General features: G+C 47.3%; 1 protein-coding gene across 1 annotated transcript in view; it reads left to right on the top strand.

Moving 5' to 3' along the window:
• The first annotated feature begins 688 nt into the window (after positions 1-688).
• Positions 689-6,000, top strand: part of Tmem117 (transmembrane protein 117) — a 379,539-nt gene continuing 374,227 nt past the window's right edge. The window contains exon 1 of the mRNA XM_042677617.1: positions 689-747. The gene's annotated coding sequence lies outside the window, so the exon portion shown is untranslated. The remainder of the gene's footprint in view (positions 748-6,000) is intronic.

Genomic DNA, 6,000 nt, shown 5'->3' with positions numbered 1-6,000 from the left:
GACAGGCGGACAAGCTTGAAAGTAAGTATAAGACTCCTCCAGCGAGCTGCCTCTCTGCCCACCCCTCCCCTCCCCGGCCCCCCATCCTCGGGACCCCAGGACGGGGAAGATGCCCGGTGACCCCCCCCCCCCCCAAGAGGCTGCAGTAGAAAGTTTGCAGCTCTCTGAGGACCCTGGGCTGGGGGGGGGGGGGATCACCTCCCAGGCTCCCCGCGGGGTGGTGGGTGGGTGCTGAACTCTGCAGATTGCGCAGGAGGCCAGGACCCCGGGCTGAGACCCCGGCTCTCCAGGCCCTCCCCCTCCCCGCCCCCGGCCCCGGTACCCCAAGTCGCCCGGGGCCTGCAGCTGCGGCTCTGCAGAGGCGGGCCGGGCCGTGGGCCGTGGGCCCGGGCATCCGCGAGCGCTCGGGGAGGCCAGGCCTCCAGCTGCGGAGGCTGCCGCGCCGCTGGGGCGCGCGGTCACCTGCGCGCCGCCGCCGCCGCCGTCGCCCTTGCGCCGGGGGGCCGCGGGAGGGAGCGGTGCGCGGCGGGACCCGGCGCGGAGGGCGCCCGGCGTAGGCGGCGGCCGTGGGCCGACCCGGTATTTATAGCTCGGTGACAGCAGCAGAGGCAGCGGCGGCAGCGACACCGCCCGGCCCCGGCTCCCAGACAGGCCGCCGGCGCGCCCCGGGCTGCGCCCCCCTCTTCCCTCCCCCCGAGTCTCCGGCGCGCGGTTGGCCCCGAGCCCGCGCGCGCCACCCCCGCTGCGGTGAGTACGCGGACCCCGCGCCCCGCGCGCACCACCACCAGCGCCGCCGCCGGCCCCGGCCGCCCGCGGTCCCGCTGCCTCCCGCGGACGCGGAGCCCCGGCCCGGCCACCCCGTTCCGCAGGTCCCCAGGCGCCCTTCCTCCTTCCCTTCCCGGGGAGGGCATCCCAAGCGAAGGGCGGGCGGGCGGGCGGGGTGGGGGGTGTCGCGGGGCCGGGGGTAGGGGGGGGATCCGGATGCCCAGCCCCAGAGGGGCTCCAAGCCTGGCGCCCCAGACTCCCCAGAAACCCGCAAACTCCTGGGGTTCCAGGGCGGCGAGACTGGCGTGCAGCCTCAGACCTTGAAGTTTCTTCTGCTTCACTGACTCCTAGCCTAGGAGCCCGGAGGCAAAAGCCTTGGGTTTTGGTCTTTGGGTTTGGTTAATAAAATGAACAGGTTGCAGTTCTACGGGGAGTCTTTTAGAAAATAAAATGGTTTGGGACTATAAATAAAACTATGTTTGATAGATAGATAGATAGATTAGATAGATGATAGGTAGATAGATGATAGATACATAGATGATAGATAGAGATAAATAGATAGATGATAGATGATAGGTAGGTAGATAGATATATGATAGGTAGATAGATAGATGTTAGATAGATAGATAGATAGATAGACAGACAGATAGATGAAGATATTTTAAATGCCACAGGCGCACAAAGTGTGTTGGATCCCATGTGGTCACTTTGGGCTGCAATTACTCATTTCTACCCTTTGTGGAACAATGGTGTGTGTGTGTGTGTGTGTGTGTGTGTGTGTGTGTGTGTGTGTGTGTGTGTGTGTTGGGTGTAAACACCACGCGCCTCCTTTGGTATTTAAGCATGGATGTAAACCTCAGAAACCAAAGAGTAAAAAGTATGTGACATGTAAGGATGTACATTCCTTTCTGTCCCTCCCCTCCTCTCTAATGATAAAGTGATGCGGTGTCTGGATGGCCAGGAGGTATTTCTATAAAGCCTTATAGGATTTGATCTTTAGAAATGAGTTCTTTCAATTTATTGAATATGAGTGGAACCCTCGTGAAAAACGATTACTTTTGTAATCCTAGCTACTCAAGAGGCTGAGATCTGAGGATCTCAGTTGGAAGACAGTCTCAGAAGACAGGTGAGTCTCTTACCTCAGAGTCATCGGCAAAAAGCCAGATGTGGAGGTGTGGCTTGTGTGGTAGAGTGCTAGCCTTGAGCCAAGTGAGTGCTTGAGTTTGAGGGTTCAAGCCCCGGTACTGGCACAAAACAAACAGAAGAACTTCTTTTTTGTTGGTGTTATAAGGTATTGATTTTACAATGGATATACTTGTTTTTATTCTTCCAGCCTTTGTGGCTTAAAACCAATCAGGAATTCTTAATTTTCTTTCTCTTTTTTATGCTGTTCCTGGGGCTTGAACTCAGAGCCTGGATGCTGTTGTCCCTTACCTTTTTCACTCAAGCCTCATGCCCTATCGCTTAAGCCACAGCTCCACTTCCAGCTCTTGACATTCTTGACTCAGGCATTTGTTCCATCCTCCTCTCCATCTACTTTTTATGTTCAGAAACCAGTTTTAGGCTGTCCTACTCAGTGCGCTTGGTTAAGCTGCTAACCATTCAGAAATGAGTGCATTTTCTTTCATTCACTTAATGCTATTTTATTGGCGTTGCCTTTGGAGTATGACCCTAGCAGTCCATTCTCTTATATATAAATGCCAGTGAAAGGGAGCTTTATGTATTTTAAAAATAATTTATTTATGCTTTTATTTTTTCAACCTTGTAGCAAGGGACACATTCTGCCCCTTCACTGGAAAACTGATTGTCTGCAGGGCCTCTGGACCTATTGGATTTTGTTTTTAAAACATGTTTTGATTGTGGTTCCAAGGACTGCAGGATCAAAACAAGAAAAGAAAACAACTTAAAGGTTGAAGCAATGTGAAGCAAGAGGAAGTCCAGCGGATGATTTATCGATGTGATCTGCTAAATTAGCTAGGGGGCCATGGTTGCTATTCTGGTAGCCTGGCCAGGCCACTTACATTAGGTGAGTCTATTGATTGACTTAAAAGGTTGCTTTTTATTTCTAAGGCTGTGTGATCTTTTGGATTAGACTAGCAGTAATCATTCTGACTTCTGCAATTATGATTATCTCTATTTTGTACTTGGTTCTCTAAGATAATATGCCGTCATCTCACGTCTGTATTTTTATTTAGCAAGATAATGTACTAAAGCTAACCCTAACCTGAGGGCTAGTCCAGGTAAATATGTATGCATTTAGTTAATCTGCTTTTCTACCATTTCTCCCTGTACAGACTTGGATGTCCCTTTATTTGGAGTCTACTTTCTCTGGAATAGGATCTCAGTGGTTTTCTCTCACTTAAGACTGGTTTGTTAGCCAATCATGGCCCATACATCCATTTATTCATCTATTAGAAAATATTTATTGATAGGTATTAGATTGGAGTGGTCAGCTGCTCATTCCTTCTTTCCCAACGAAACTTATGGTATTTTATAATACTTCATACAGTTGGAAACAGTTGTAATATCTATTCTATCTTTCTTTTTCTTTCTTCCTCTCTCTCTCTCTCTTTCTCTCTCTCTCTCTCTCTCTCTTGCTCGCTTGCTTGCTCTCTCTCTATATTTTGTATCAGTATTGGGGCTGGAACTCAATACTTCAGTCTCACTTGGCTTTTTGCTCAAGACTGACACACTATTACTTGAGCCACATCTCCACTTCCAACTTTTTGCTGGTTCCTTAGGTATTTGAGTCTCATGGTTTTGTCTGCCCAGGTTAGCTTCAAACTGTGATCCTCAGACCTCAGCCCCCTGAGTACCTAGAATTATAGAGGTGAACCACCAGCACCTGACCTTTATTTTATTTTCCTCACTATCTAGATCATTTTTTCTCCAGACATTTGCTTGACTCTGCCCTTCTTTTATGTCTGTTTTCAACTATTCCTTTATAATGAGCCTTTCTCCAATTTCCCTCTCTCTTGACACATCCTGTTTAATATTTTTTGCTTTAATTTTCTTCATTTTCCAAAGTACTCTTTTTGATTAAGAATTTTTTTCTAATGTTTTTGTGCCAGTTCTGGGGCTTGAACTCAGGATCTGGGTGCTGTCCCTGAGCTGCTTTTGCTCAAGGCTAGTGTTCTACCACTTGAGCCTCAGCTCCACTTCTCACTTTTTTAGTAGTTTAGTGGTGACAAGAGTCTCATAGACTTTCCTGCCTAGGCTGGCTTTGAACTGAGATCCTCAGTTCTCGGCCTCCCGAGTACACTAGGATGACAGGCATTAGCCACTAGCACCTGGCTGTATTTGATTTTTGTCCTTTAAATAGTTTATTCCTCTCAAAGGAACTCTTTGTGCATAGAAACAAGGAATTTATTAGTAATCTTGTTATCTACAATCTGCCCTTTCTGGAAGAGACTCTTCAGTGTTTTTCTCTCATCTAAGGTGTGTCTATAACTGACTCATCATCCACATATCTGTTTGTTTTACTTATTCCTCCATCAGCAAATATATATGAGTACCTCAGCTAGGCTACTGCCTAGCAAAAAAGGCAGTTGATAAATATTGAACAAAGGGGTAAATGATGAAATTAAATCTGGATTTCACTGCTTGTTGTTCTCTCTCTCTCTCTTTCTCCTCCCTTCTCTCATGGTCTCTGTCTCTGTCTCTCTGTCTCTCTCTTTGTCTCTCTCTGTCTCTCTGTCTCTGTCTCTGTCTCTCTGTCTCTGTCTGTCTCTCTGTCTGTCTGTCTGTCTCTCTCTCTCTCTGCCAGTCCTGGGGCTTGAACTCAGGGCCTGGGTGCTGTTCCTTAAAGTTTTCCATGTGAAATTAGCACTCTAGCACTTGAGCCCCATTTCTGCTTCTGGTTTTTTTTGTGGTTAATTATAGATAAGAGCCTCATGGACTTACCTGCTTGGGCTAGCTTTGAATCATGATCCTCAGATTTCAGCCTCTAGAGCAGCTATAGACATAGGTCACTGGCACCTGGCTCAGTCTGACTTTTAGCTGACTTGTGGAAGATGGAGTCTAATAGACTTTTCTGACCAGGCACACATGGAAATGAGATTCTCTAAGTCTTAGTCTCCTGAGTAGACAGGATTACAGGCATGAGTCACTGGTACCCAGCCTACCTTTTTTTTTTCTGTTTAGTAGTAGTAGGGTTTGGACATTTGCCTTGTGCTACGCAGACATTTTACCATTTGAACCACTTCCTTTGATTATTTTTGGAATAGGATCTCCTATTTCTGCCCAGGATTCCCTGAATCTCCATCTTCCTATTGAAGCTTCCTGCATAGGTAAGATAACAGGTGTATACTAGAGGCCCAGCCTTTATTGGTTGAGATTGGGTTTCTCCAGCTTTTTACTTACACTGGCCTTGAACTTCAATCCTCTTGAACTCTGCCTTCTGAGTAGTTGTGATTACAGCTGTAAGCTACTACACTTGCCCTGGACTTCACAGTCTTTATGTATTACCATATCTCTCTTCTGATCTGAATCCCTTTATGCTTTCCTGTTCTCCACTTAGTGAAATACAGTCCAATACTGTTGTATAAAGTACTTTAACTGTCTCCAGATTACCCTTAATTCTCATTAGTTACCTCTAGGCACCCTGTGTTCCAGCCATATACAACTACTGATAGGGCCCTATATGGGTCCCAAGGACTTTTTCTGCGCCTTGGCTCATGGGCGGGTCCTTATATTGCTCCCACTTTCACCTTTGTAATTCTTTGAAATACTGGCTTATTAAATTTGTGTCATCCTGAGTATCTAGATTAATATTCATCTGTCTAGAGTTGGAAACTATTATGAAAGGCCAGTTGATCACCATGTCATCATCACAGCCATCATGTGAAAACGTGTAGGCTTCTAAGATACTGATGGTGAGATATATCCAATAATATATCCCCAATGAGAGGAAATGACATGGTGTAAGATGGACTTGAAAGATCACAAAGTGAGCATTAGTGGTGCACTGAGACAAGATGATCAGAAATCAAGTGCCGGGGGTATGGCTCAAGTGATAGAACACTTGACTAGCAAGCAAGAGGTCCTCAGTTCAAATCCCAGTACCTCCAAAAGAGAAACGAGTTTTCTTTTGCTGGGTGCTGGTGGGTCATGCCTACAATCTCAGCTAGTCAGAAGGCTGAGCGCTGACAGGATGGTTCAAAACCAGCCTGTGCAGAAAAATTCACGAGACACTTATCTCCAAGTAACCAGCAGAAAGCCAAAAGTGGAGCTGTG

The sequence above is a fragment of the Dipodomys spectabilis genome, unplaced genomic scaffold (genome assembly GCF_019054845.1).
Source record: "Dipodomys spectabilis isolate Male_0828 unplaced genomic scaffold, ASM1905484v1 ptg000039l, whole genome shotgun sequence".
Classification (NCBI taxonomy): Eukaryota; Metazoa; Chordata; class Mammalia; order Rodentia; family Heteromyidae; genus Dipodomys; species Dipodomys spectabilis.
This window is presented reverse-complemented; position numbering and strand designations above follow the sequence as displayed.